General features: G+C 45.5%; 1 long non-coding RNA gene and 4 pseudogenes across 1 annotated transcript in view; 4 read left to right on the top strand and 1 right to left on the bottom strand.

Annotated features, from left to right (window-relative positions):
* Nucleotides 1-13718, bottom strand: part of LOC147251059 (uncharacterized) — a 168987-nt gene that overhangs the window by 18555 nt on the left and 136714 nt on the right. The window lies entirely within an intron of this gene.
* Nucleotides 472-3031, top strand: LOC147251064 (protocadherin alpha-8 pseudogene; annotated as a pseudogene).
* LOC147251065 (protocadherin alpha-7 pseudogene) lies at nucleotides 3534-6148 on the top strand (annotated as a pseudogene).
* Nucleotides 6995-9436, top strand: LOC147251066 (protocadherin alpha-13 pseudogene; annotated as a pseudogene).
* On the top strand, nucleotides 10836-13334 carry LOC147251067 (protocadherin gamma-A1 pseudogene; annotated as a pseudogene).

Below are 13718 nucleotides of genomic sequence, written 5' to 3' on the forward strand. Positions count from 1 at the left end.
TTTTTTCCCCATCTCTCTTTACCATTCAAATTCCACTTCAGTGTGCGTCAATGTTCCTTGAGTGTGTGAATAAGGATCATGTGTTATTCCAAGCTTGGCTTTTACACTTGAAAAACATTCAGGTGTTTTTTTGCCCTTTTTCGAAATCAGTTTGAGTTGGAAGAGGGAACATCAAGTTGGGTCCAATATTCTAAAGACGAGTTGCTGAGTCTCCTGTCAAACACTGCTGCAGATCTCAGCTCGGATTTGTTGGAGCGCGAGGAAGGTGGACGTTTGAACACTGACAATGTGGAAAATCTCCTTGTTTTGTTTGATTTTTGTTGTTGTTGTTTTATTTGAAGGCTATTTCCACAGCAGTGCATGTTCTGACAGCTCTCACAGCATTTGTGGGAAAGTCAAGTTTGTTCTCAGGAGTTACCTGCAGGTGTCACTGTTGCATCAGCACATGAGGAAGGACATTGTCCCTGCGCTCACTCATCAACCTTTTGTTTGCCGTCTAAAACGAGAAGGGAGGGGAGTGAATCCATTCTCCGACTGAAACCCCCTCAGTGTTTTGTAAATATTTCACTTTGAGCTGCTTGGACAAGGACGAGGGTTTGTCCACTGATGAATTGAAGCGCGAAGTGTGAAGATCGGGGCAGTAACGAAACCTCGAACGATGGATTATTCCTGGTTTGCTCTTTCTGTGGTTCTAGCGTTGCTGTCTGGAGATCAGGCGTTTGCCCTTATCAAATATTCCATTCCAGAGGAGGTGAAGGATGGAACTGTTGTTGGCAATGTTGCTAAGGACCTTGGCATTGACATCACTTCTTTGGTTGATCGACGGTTCCGTGTGGTGTCCGGTACAAAACAAGCCCTTTTTGAGGTAAACCAGGGCGATGGAGCTCTGTACGTCCACAAGACTGTCGACAGAGAGGATCTTTGCCAAGGGAGTGGTGCGTGTCTGGTCGAGCTAAAAATTATTGTTGAAAATCCTTTAGAGGTGCATTACGTAGTTGTCGAAATTACTGATGTGAACGATCACTCGCCGAGTTTTCCCGAAAAACAGCAGAATTTTGAAATAGGTGAGCAAACGTTACCGGGAAAGCGGTTCCAACTGCACGCTGCAAACGATCCCGATGCTGGAATCAACTCGATTCGCACGTACACGTTGACAGCAAATGAACATTTTGAGGTGGATATTCGCCAGAGTGACGAGGATAAAATACCGTTTCTGGTGCTGAAGAAGTCATTAGACAGAGAACAGAAGGCCAAACACTCGCTGCTGGTGACAGCAGTTGATGGAGGCAAACCTCAAAGATCAGCAACATTAAACGTGACCATTGTAGTGTTTGACATAAACGACAACCGTCCCACATTCAGTCAGGATGTTTATCAAATTACCATACAGGAAAATATTCCAATCGGTACTTCAGTGTTTAGAATCAATGCGACGGATCCGGATGAAGGTGTTAACGGGGAGATTGAATACGGTCTTTCAAAAACCCTAAAGAAAACCGTGTATGACATTTTTGAGTTGGACAAAATAACCGGAGAGGTTCGAGTCAAAGGAGCAGTGGACTACGAGGACAATGATGTTTATAAACTGGACGTGGAGGCGTCCGATAATGGAACCCCTCCATTAACCGGCGAGTGTAGAGTCGTTATCAAGATCAAGGATGTAAACGATAATCCACCGGAAATAGAAGTGACGTCACTGTCAAATTCAGTGTCTGAAGACTCCAAACCTGGAACGGTTGTTGCTCTCATTAGTACAACAGATCATGATTCTGGAGGGAACGGGAAAATTATTTCAAGCATAACCAATGACGTTCCTTTTGAGTTAAAGCCCTCCTACAAGGAGAATACGTACTCAGTTGTTACAAAGGAATTTCTAGATCGAGAGCAGGTGTCAAATTATGAAATAATAATAAAAGCCACAGACTGTGGGGAGCCTCCCTTATCTGCTATTAAAACTCTGAATATTCAGGTATCAGATGTGAATGACAACAAGCCGAAATTCTCTGAAAATCCATTGTGGTTTTACCTGACAGAGAACAATGTTGCAGGAGCCTCTATATTCTCTGTCAGTGCAACAGACAGTGATGAGAATGAAAATGCAGCTATTACATACAATATTGTCAGAGAAGGAAGCCAGAAGGAAATTTTGTCATTTCTGAACATCAATCCTGAGACTGGAGACATTTCAGCTCTGAAGAGTTTTGACTTTGAGACCCTGAAAACGTTCCAGTTCCAAGTGGTGGCCTCAGATTCTGGATCTCCGTCGCTGAGCAGCAACGTGACAGTGAAGGTGTTCATTCTGGATCAGAACGACAACGCTCCCGTCATCCTGTATCCAGTCAGCTCCAACGGTTCTGCTGAAGGTGTGGAGGAGATTCCCCGCAATGTCAACGTAGGACACTTGGTGACTAAAGTGCGAGCCTATGACGCTGATATAGGATATAACGGCTGGTTGCTGTTTTCACTGCAGGAAGTGAGTGAGCACAGTCTCTTTGCTTTGGACCGCTACACAGGACAGATCAGGACACTGCGCTCATTCACAGAGACAGACGAGGCTGAGCAGAAACTCATCATACTGGTCAAAGACAATGGCAACGTCTCCCTGTCAGCAACAGCGACTGTGCTGCTGAAAGTTGTGGAGCCCAAAGAGGCTTTTGCTGCTTCTGATCTTCAGAGCTCAGCTAAAGTTGAGGAGGACAGTCACGTGACCTTTTACCTGATGATCACTTTGGGCTCCGTCTCTCTGCTTTTCCTCATCAGCATGGTGGTGCTGATAGCAATGCAGTGCTCCAAGAGCACAGACTACACTTCCAAATACCTCCAAGACGCTAATTATGATGGCACGCTGTGTCACAGCATCCAGTACAGATCAGGAGACAAACGCTACATGTTAGTGGGGCCCAGGATGAGTATAGGATCTACTATAGTCCCGGGCAGCCACGCCAACACTCTGGTGCTGCCTGACAGGAGGAGAACTTCCGAGGAGGTAGGACCTTCATCTTACTTTTTAGACTGCTGTGCTACATTTTAAAAATATCTTTTCTGATTTTATTTAAATTTACAATTCACGTAAAGGAATCAGGTGATCATTTCTTTAAAAAATAAAGCTGGTGGAAGATGGAAGTGGTTTGACTACCCAGCACTGATTTGGATATTTCTGGAACTCTGTTTTGATGTGGAAGTCTTGTTTGGTGATTTAAGTGACGTGGTGAATGACCTTTCGATGGTTGTGCAGGAGTTTTGGAACTTGACCAAGTTGTTATTTCAGTAAATGTCCCTCGAAGGCGTGGGCGCTGTCCCTGGTGCTGAGAGAAGGTTGGGGCCTCCAAAGCTTCAGTGGCCCGTGACGGATAGGCTTTGAATGAATAAAACAAATGTATATTTGTTTAACATTTCAAGAATTATTTACAAACTACATGTTTTCATGCCGCCTGGTGACATCTCTGCATCTTGCAGATTTCGTTTAATCATGATCTGAGATTAGACGGCTCATGTTATAGGTCTCATTCATGGAAACCTTGATATTCTCGTGCTCTCTACTCAAATCGAGTACTGGGTGATCCACTGGGTGTCAGTGTTACAGTAGAGATTCTCGAAGGCTCGGGTCGGAGCAGACTCGGCCCCTTCCACATCATTTCCAACACGAACGCAGCGATGCCATTGTTCCTGATTCTGATCCTTTCCAGCGCCCGGAAGGTCGCCTGTGCGATTCTCACCCCAAGACAACAGGAGATGTTTCAAGGAGAAGATACGAGTGGATTTTATTTTTAATGACCGCGCAAAAGCCAAGCAAGGATTCGGAAGGATGATGTCTTGGTCGCTTCCTCTGCTCCTCTCTCTTTTGTTCAGCTTCGGCGAGCTGGTTTCAGCTCAAATAAAATATTCGACTCCAGAGGAAGTTAAAGTGGGAGCCGTGATCGGAAATGTGGCGAAGGATCTGGGAATCGATGTCAGTAGTTTGATAATCCGGCGTTTTCGTCTCGTTTCGGGCCCCCAGGACGCGCTGTTCGAGGTGAACCCGAACAATGGCGCGTTGTACGTTCACAAGAATCTCGACCGCGAACTGCTGTGCGACAGAAGCGGTGCTTGTTTGATAGATCTCAAAATCGTCGTTGAGAATCCACTGGAGATCCATTATGTCACCGTGGAAATAACGGATGCTAATGACCACGCGCCGAGCTTCGCCGAGAGAGAGAAGGTGATAGAAATAGCAGAGAGCGCTTTAACGGGCGCTCGATTCCAGCTACCAGGCGCCCGCGATCCAGATGTTGGAGTCAATTCAGTGCAGCGCTACAAGCTCAGTCAGAACGAACACTTTCATCTAGAAATACGAGACAGAGACGACGATAAAATTCCCTTTCTAGTGTTGCAGAGGCCGCTGGACAGAGAGCAGAAAACAAACCATTGCTTGGTTTTGTCGGCTATAGATGGAGGGACACCACCAAAGTCAGACAGTCTAAATCTTACGATTAAGGTTCTTGACAACAATGACAACAGACCGGTTTTTTCGAAAGACGTATTTTCCGTTACACTGCAAGAAAACGCTGCACGAGGCACGGTTGTGGTGAGAGTCGACGCAACGGATCTCGATGAGGGAATGAATGGAGACGTGGAGTTCGCTTTTGGAGGTGACATCACATCAGAAGTGTTCAAACTTTTTAGCCTAGACAGAAAATCAGGAGACATTCGAGTTGTTGGACAAATTGACTATGAGACAGACAATGTTTACAAATTAGACGTCCAGGCCACCGACAAAGGTCAGCCTCCGATGACGACTGATTGTAGAGTCATAATTAAGATTGAAGACGTGAATGATAACAAACCACAGATAGAAGTGACGTCAATTTCAAGCATGGTTCCAGAAGATTCCAAACCAGGGACAGTGATCGCACTCGTCAGTATTACCGACCTTGATTCTGGTCTAAATGGAAAAGTCATATGCAGCCTGACAGAAAATGCACCATTTCAACTAAAACCATCATTTAAAGAAAACATCTATTCATTAGTGACTAAAGAAACTCTGGACAGAGAAACAGTGTCACGTTATGACATCTCAATCACAGCTGCTGACTGTGGGGAGCCTCCTCTTTCCACATTTAAGAATGTTAGCATCCAGGTGTCGGATGTGAATGACAATGTTCCAGAATTTTTGCACAATCCCCTGGAGTTATATCTGACTGAAAACAATGAGCCTGGTGCAGTGGTATTTTCTGTGAAAGCATTTGATAAAGATTTGAACGACAATGCAGCAGTGACTTATCATATATTTAGAGAAGGTAGCCACCATCATGATGCTACGTCCTTCCTGAATATAAATCCTGAGACTGGAGACATTTCAGCTCTGAAGAGTTTTGACTTTGAGACCCTGAAAACGTTCCAGTTCCAAGTGGTGGCCTCAGATTCTGGATCTCCTTCACTGAGCAGCAACGTGACAGTGAAGGTGTTCATTCTGGATCAGAACGACAACGCTCCCGTCATCCTGTATCCAGTCAGCTCCAACGGTTCTGCTGAAGGTGTGGAGGAGATCCCCCGCAATGTCAACATAGGACACTTGGTGACTAAAGTGCGAGCCTATGACGCTGATATAGGATATAACGGCTGGTTGCTGTTTTCACTGCAGGAAGTGAGTGAGCACAGTCTCTTTGCTTTGGACCGCTACACAGGACAGATCAGGACACTGCGCTCATTCACAGAGACAGACGAGGCTGAGCAGAAACTCATCATACTGGTCAAAGACAATGGCAACGTCTCCCTGTCAGCAACAGCGACTGTGCTGCTGAAAGTTGTGGAGCCCAAAGAGGCTTTTGCTGCTTCTGATCTTCAGAGCTCAGCTAAAGTTGAGGAGGACAGTCACGTGACTTTTTACCTGATGATCACTTTGGGCTCCGTCTCTCTGCTTTTCCTCATCAGCATGGTGGTGCTGATAGCAATGCAGTGCTCCAAGAGCACAGACTACACTTCCAAATACCTCCAAGACGCTAATTATGATGGCACGCTGTGTCACAGCATCCAGTACAGATCAGGAGACAAACGCTACATGTTAGTGGGGCCCAGGATGAGTATAGGATCTACTATAGTCCCGGGCAGCCACGCCAACACTCTGGTGCTGCCTGACAGGAGGAGAACTTCTGAGGAGGTAAGACTTTGATACAACGAGTTATGCAGAAAACTTTCAAGTTCTCATTTCATTTTATGCACTAACATGTTTTGCAAAGACAACAGCTCCTCCTCCAACTCCTGAAAAACTCAAAATACAGAATCTGTTTCATTCAGGATGTCATACTCTGTTTCACACTCCACTGGGTTTGTCTGACTTTCCTCTGACTGTCATCGTCATTCAGATACAGATGCACATCAGTTTCAGAAAATGTTGGATCTGAGGAGCTGAAGTGATTGACAGGCGCTCTTAGGTCTTTGCTATATGCAGTAGCTTTGATGTCTCCAGCAAAACAGACAGATCATGTGCTCTTGTGACCACTCGGCTCAACTTGTTTCTCTGTTTTGTCATAGAAACCGTCACTGGCTGACAACTTTGATGATTCTGCAGTTTTTCTGTTGAGGTTTGCTGGAGAAAAGTGTTGATATTCTGCTGATTCTGATAGTGTGACTGCTTGTGGTTGCTGTACAAGGTGCTGCAGGGAAACAAGTGGAAAAAATAAAGCAACTTCTTAAGAAAAGAAAAGTCAGTTTTTATCACCTTCGAGACCTGCATGAATGGATTAGAACTAAACCGAGAGAGACGATGGGCTGAACGCTGGAATAAAGTTCGCTGTGAAATTCAGGAGTTTTTAAAGGTCCATTACTCCACAGCTGCTGTTCTTACTTCCATGCTGGGGACAAAACAACACATGTAGCACCGTTAGTTCTGAGTAGATTCCTCTAGGTGTCACTGTGACACAGGAAAACCTCTTTGACCCTCCCTTCAACAACCTTTTGTTTCTGAAGCGAAGAAGAAAGCGGTTGGTTCGAGCTCGGCAGCCGCAGAGATCGAGTTACGCCTTCTAGAAATATGCTGCTCCGTTTGGACTTTGATTTTCATTCGTCGTAGCAAGAGTCTTCTTTGAGAATAACGATGAGGATCAATGCAGCGGAAGCTTGCTCCTGGTTCTGGGTTTGTTGGGCTCTAATGGTTTTATTCGGAGAGCAGGCCCAGGCACAGATACGGTACTCTGTTCCTGAGGAGGTGAAAGAGGGAACTGTGGTCGGAAATGTTGCCAAGGATCTCGGTCTGGATATCAGCTCTCTGGCTGACAGACGGTTCCGGGTTGTGTCTGGAACGAAGGACGCGATTTTTGAGGTAAACCAGAACAACGGAGCTCTTTATGTCCAAGATCACATCGACAGAGAGGATCTCTGTGCGGGCAGCGGTGCGTGTCTGATCGAGCTAAAAATCCTTGTGGAAAATCCGCTGGAGATCCACTACGTTGTTGTGGAAATTACCGATGTGAATGATCACTCTCCGAGTTTTCCTGAAAAACAGCAGACATTCGAAATCGCCGAACACACGTCGCCAGGAAAGCGTTTTCAGCTGCACACTGCTCTTGATCCCGACGCTGGAATCAACTCGATCCGCACGTACACGTTGACATCAAGTGAACATTTTGAAATAAATATCCGTCAGAGTGATGCGGGGAAGATACCGTTTCTGGTGCTGAAGAAGTCATTAGACAGAGAAAAGAAGGACAAACACTCGCTGCTGGTGACAGCAGTTGATGGAGGCAAACCTCAAAGATCAGCAACATTAAACGTGACCATTGTTGTTCTCGACAGTAACGATAATCACCCGATGTTTAGTCAGGATATTTATCAAGTAACTATCAAGGAGAACATTCCAGTAGGGACATCAGTGTTTAAACTGAATGCAACGGATCCAGATGAAGGTGTAAACGGGGAGATTGAATACGGTCTTGGAAAAACGTTAAGGCAGAAAGTCTACGATTTCTTTGAATTAGACAAACGAACCGGAGAGGTGAGAGTCAAAGGCAGAGTTGACTACGAAGAAACCGATATGTATGAACTTGATGTTGAAGCGTCCGACAAAGGAACCCCTCCTATGACGGGCGAGTGTAGAGTTATTATAAAGGTCAAAGATGTCAACGACAATCCACCGGAAATAGAAGTGACGTCACTGTCAAATTCAGTGCCTGAAGACTCTAAACCTGGAACAGTTGTTTCACTACTTAGTCTAATTGACAAAGATTCTGGTGTGAATGGAAAAATTATCTCACACATAACCAGTGACGTTCCTTTTGAATTAAAACCATCATACAAGGAGAACATTTACTCAGTTGTGACAAAGGGACTTTTAGATCGAGAGCAGGAGTCAAATTATGAAATAAAAATAGAGGCCACGGACTGTGGGGAGCCTCCCTTATCTGCTATTAAAACTCTGAATATTCAGGTATCAGATGTGAATGACAACAGTCCACATTTTGAACAGAATCCTTCAGACTTTTACCTGACAGAGAACAATGTTGCTGGAGCCTCAATATTCTCTGTCAGTGCAACAGACAAGGATGTGAATGAGAATGCAGCTATTACATACAATATTGTTAGAACAGGAAAGGAGAACGATGCTACGTCCTTCCTGAACATCAATCCTGAGACTGGAGACATTTCAGCTCTAAAGAGTTTTGACTTTGAGACACTGAAAACGTTCCAGTTCCAAGTGGTAGCCTCAGATTCTGGATCTCCGTCGCTGAGCAGCAACGTGACAGTGAAGGTGTTCATTCTGGATCAGAACGACAACGCTCCCGTCATCCTGTATCCAGTCAGCTCCAACGGTTCTGCTGAAGGTGTGGAGGAGATTCCCCGCAATGTCAACGTAGGACACTTGGTGACTAAAGTGCGAGCCTATGACGCTGATATAGGATATAACGGCTGGTTGCTGTTTTCACTGCAGGAAGTGAGTGAGCACAGTCTCTTTGCTTTGGACCGCTACACAGGACAGATCAGGACACTGCGCTCATTCACAGAGACAGACGAGGCTGAGCAGAAACTCATCATACTGGTCAAAGACAATGGCAACGTCTCCCTGTCAGCAACAGCGACTGTGCTGCTGAAAGTTGTGGAGCCCAAAGAGGCTTTTGCTGCTTCTGATCTTCAGAGCTCAGCTAAAGTTGAGGAGGACAGTCACGTGACTTTTTACCTGATCATCACTTTGGGCTCCGTCTCTCTGCTTTTCCTCATCAGCATGGTGGTGCTGATAGCAATGCAGTGCTCCAAGAGCACAGACTACACTTCCAAATACCTCCAAGACGCTAATTATGATGGCACGCTGTGTCACAGCATCCAGTACAGATCAGGAGACAAACGCTACATGTTAGTGGGGCCCAGGATGAGTATAGGATCTACTATAGTCCCGGGCAGCCACGCCAACACTCTGGTGCTGCCTGACAGGAGGAGAACTTCTGAGGAGGTAGGCTCCATTTTATGATTCAACCTTTTAAAACATTGCTAAATTACTGATACACAATACATATACCTTATTTTTTCCATGCATATTTTTGTTAAATTTGTTTTTGCTGATTATACTTAAGCATTTCAAGCTTCCTTCATCAAATCCCGAGTTGTTCTTTAATCTAATAAAATATGCAAAAACTCTGGGTGGTTAGTAATTTGTGAAAGAATAATTTGCACCCAGTGTTAGCATTAGCAGGGCAGTAATCCTCATGTTTTGGAAGCCAGTTGGTACACTGACCTTGAGAAATGGTATCAACCGATCTTGAACTTAATATTCAACAGTTCAGATCTTCTTATTAGGATAAAAATGTGGCAGTGAACTTATTGACAGTACAGAGCTCCATAAGGGAGATTGTGGCCTGGAGAGGATTCGGAGTTGTCCAGGGTGCTGAAATAGAGCGACTTGTCAGTTTCAATGGAAAAAGATAATGGTCATGGTTAAGCTGGATATTTCTTTATTGGTGTTGCTCCTGAGCTGTTGCGATCACGACAGGAACACTGACTCAATATGTCTCAATGTACAATCATTATGTTTTAAATGTATTCATTCGTCCTCTTGGTGTCACTATAATATCAGCGGAGCCATGGAGGATCTCCTCCCTCCGCTTCAAAGGCTTTTGTTAGGGACCTCACAGCATTCGAGGAGGTAGGACCTCATTATAATAATAATTTGATATGTGGTCAATCTGCTCTTTACTCTTAAACTGTTATTTTGTGATTTTATGACCGGGGTAAGAAATGGCACTTGTCGCTGTCCATGGTGCTGAAGTCTGATCGTGGGGGATTGGATCAATTTGTTGAGGTTTTCAGGTGAAATCTTTGCTCGTGGGGCTGTTTACAGCTCAGAGATATGCTGGTGTGGTTGGGGATAAAGTTCTCATCTGAACTAATGTGAGCATGCGCAGGAGGATGTGTATTCGTTGAAACACTGATGATGGAACATGTCGGTGGCAGTTCACACATTCTGAAATCGAAGAGGTAAATATATTCTATCAGGTGTTTTCATGCTCAGGAAGACGCCTGTCTCTTTTATGCTGTGCAGTGATTGCATGAAGGCCGTGTATTCCTGTCTGATGAAATTGTTGCATTGTCTTTCAAAACGGGAAAGGACAGTTTGATGTCCTAAATCTAATCCAGACGAATGTAATCTGAAGTAAACACACATTCGCGGCAGTCTCAGCACATTTTGTTTGGTTGTAGGTGAGATTGTCCGCTTCTGGTGGGGAACGTCTGTGTTGTGATGGTCGCAAGGTGGCACTAAACAACCAAAAAATGCATCGCACTGTTGAGCATAAAGGAGCCAGAGAGACGATCCGGAGCATTCAGAGGACCGAGCAGGCTCCCTCGCCCGTGGCTTGATCGGAGCAGCGTTCTCATGCACATGAACAGAGCTCACAGCCTCTAAATGTTCTCTTATTTACATCGAGGCAAAACCTGAGGAATTGATCGATCGCTTGACATTTGCTAGATTTTTTTGACCCCAGACAATGGAACAAAGCGGACTAGGCTCTTGTCGTCACAGAGGCGGGTGGGCCGCCTTCGTGCTGATCTTGAATGTGTTTTTTAGCCGGACGTCGGGACAGATCACATATTCCATATCGGAGGAGATCAAAGAAGGATCGACTGTTGGGAATCTGGCCAAAGATCTGGGAATAGATCCGAGCATACTGAAGGCGAGGGGGTTTCGTATTGTCTCTGGCTCCGCGGAGCCGCCTTTCCAGGTTAACCAAGATAATGGGGTTTTATTCGTGAGTCGTCATATAGACAGAGAGGAGATGTGTCAGCGGACCAGCGTGTGTCTGATAAACCTTAAAAGCGTGCTTGATAACCCGCTGGAGATCCACTACATTGCCGTGGAAGTGTTAGATATCAACGACCATTCGCCATCTTTCCCGGAGAAAAACAAAAGGCTAGAGATTTTTGAGTCCACAGTCCCGGGAACGAGGTTTCAGCTGCATGCTGCTCTCGACCCGGATGGTGGAGTGAATTCCGTTCAGCAGTATAAACTGAGTCAAAATAATAATTTCCGGATTGAAGTGAAAGATCGAGGGAAAGATGGTAAAGTGCCGATTTTATTACTACAAAGCCCATTAGATAGAGAAGTCACCAGTAGCCACAAGCTGCTGCTCACAGCCCTGGATGGAGGCAAACCTCCGAAATCAGGGAGCATGGAGATATTGATAGACGTCTTAGACGTCAATGATAACGCGCCGCTTTTTACAAGAGAAGCGTTTACCGCAGATGTAAGGGAGAATTCACCAGCTGGCACCACCGTCATACGAGTCAATGCTACAGATCTGGACGAAGGATTGAACGGAGAAGTCAGCTACTCGTTCGGGAACGTTCACAGTAAAGTGCGCGAGCTCTTCCACGTTGACCCGAGCACGGGGGAAATAACCGTGAAAGGACAGTTAGACTATGAGGTGGATGAAAGCTACGAGATCGACATCCAAGCGTCGGACAGCGGCGTTGTTCCACTGAGGACGGACAAAAGCGTGACGGTGAACATTAAAGACATCAACGATAATGCACCTGTGATTGAGGTGACGTCACAGTCCGAAAGAATCCCGGAGGATTCTAGACCGGGAACAACGGTCGCACTCATTAGCATCACTGACTTGGACTCTGGGGTGAACGGAAAAGTTATCAGCTTCGTTAAAGGTGACGTTCCCTTCACGCTGACGCCCTCCATTCAAGACAACATGTTTGCTGTGGTAACAAAGTCACAGCTGGACAGGGAAAACGAATCGAGTTATGACGTCACAATAATTGCAAAAGATGCAGGTGAACCAGCTTTAACGTCTGAGAAGACTTTACGAGTTGTTCTAGCTGATATAAACGATAACTACCCAAAGTTCTCTCTGGCAAGATATGATTTCTACGTCACTGAGAATAACTCGCCGGGGGTGTCGATATTTTCTGTAAAAGCTTCTGATTGTGATGAGGGAGAGAACGGTGTTGTTACATATCATATTCATAGAGACGCCAGTTATGAAAGCAAAGTGACGTCATTTCTGAACATCAATCCTGAGACTGGAGACATTTCAGCTCTGAGGAGTTTTGACTTTGAGACCCTGAAAACGTTCCAGTTCCAAGTGGTGGCCTCAGATTCTGGATCTCCTTCGCTGAGCAGCAACGTGACAGTGAAGGTGTTCATTCTGGATCAGAACGACAACGCTCCCGTCATCCTGTATCCAGTCAGCTCCAACGGTTCTGCTGAAGGTGTGGAGGAGATTCCCCGCAATGTCAACGCAGGACACTTGGTGACTAAAGTGCGAGCCTATGACGCTGATATAGGATATAACGGCTGGTTGCTGTTTTCACTGCAGGAAGTGAGTGAGCACAGTCTCTTTGCTTTGGACCGCTACACAGGACAGATCAGGACACTGCGCTCATTCACAGAGACAGACGAGGCTGAGCAGAAACTCATCATACTGGTCAAAGACAATGGCAACGTCTCCCTGTCAGCAACAGCGACTGTGCTGCTGAAAGTTGTGGAGCCCAAAGAGGCTTTTGCTGCTTCTGATCTTCAGAGCTCAGCTAAAGTTGAGGAGGACAGTCACGTGACCTTTTACCTGATCATCACTTTGGGCTCCGTCTCTCTGCTTTTCCTCATCAGCATGGTGGTGCTGATAGCAATGCAGTGCTCCAAGAGCACAGACTACACTTCCAAATACCTCCAAGACGCTAATTATGATGGCACGCTGTGTCACAGCATCCAGTACAGATCAGGAGACAAACGCTACATGTTAGTGGGGCCCAGGATGAGTATAGGATCTACTATAGTCCCGGGCAGCCACGCCAACACTCTGGTGCTGCCTGACAGGAGGAGAACTTCTGAGGAGGTGAGAATGCATTCATATTTATTCTGAATAAAATGGAGGTTCCTACTTATTTTTGTACTGCTTGCATGTGGTTTGTGAAGTCAGAGCTCCAATGGTGGTGGCTTTTTTAGTCAACATTAGAACCGTTCAACCCCACGTTCATGGTCAATGTCCAAACCCCAAATTCCATCCCCGACAGAATTTTATGAAGTCTGGATACTCACTTGAAATGTAAGCATAAGGAACAAGACGAAGTGAGTGGATTTCGCTGCTACGTGAGAGCAGGATGTTTGGATGAGGACTGTGGGTATGTGTAGCGGCGCTGTCCAAGGTGCTGATATATTTTAGATCGTGTGTATCCGGGAAAATTTAAATCAGACCGCGCTATTTGGATCACATTTTGGGCTTTAAAACATCAGACGTTGTATGGCT

The sequence above is a fragment of the Aulostomus chinensis genome, chromosome 13 (assembly GCF_037954235.1).
Source record: "Aulostomus chinensis isolate RoL2024-O1b breed Wild chromosome 13, RoL_Achi_v1.0, whole genome shotgun sequence".
NCBI lineage: Eukaryota > Metazoa > Chordata > Actinopteri > Syngnathiformes > Aulostomidae > Aulostomus > Aulostomus chinensis.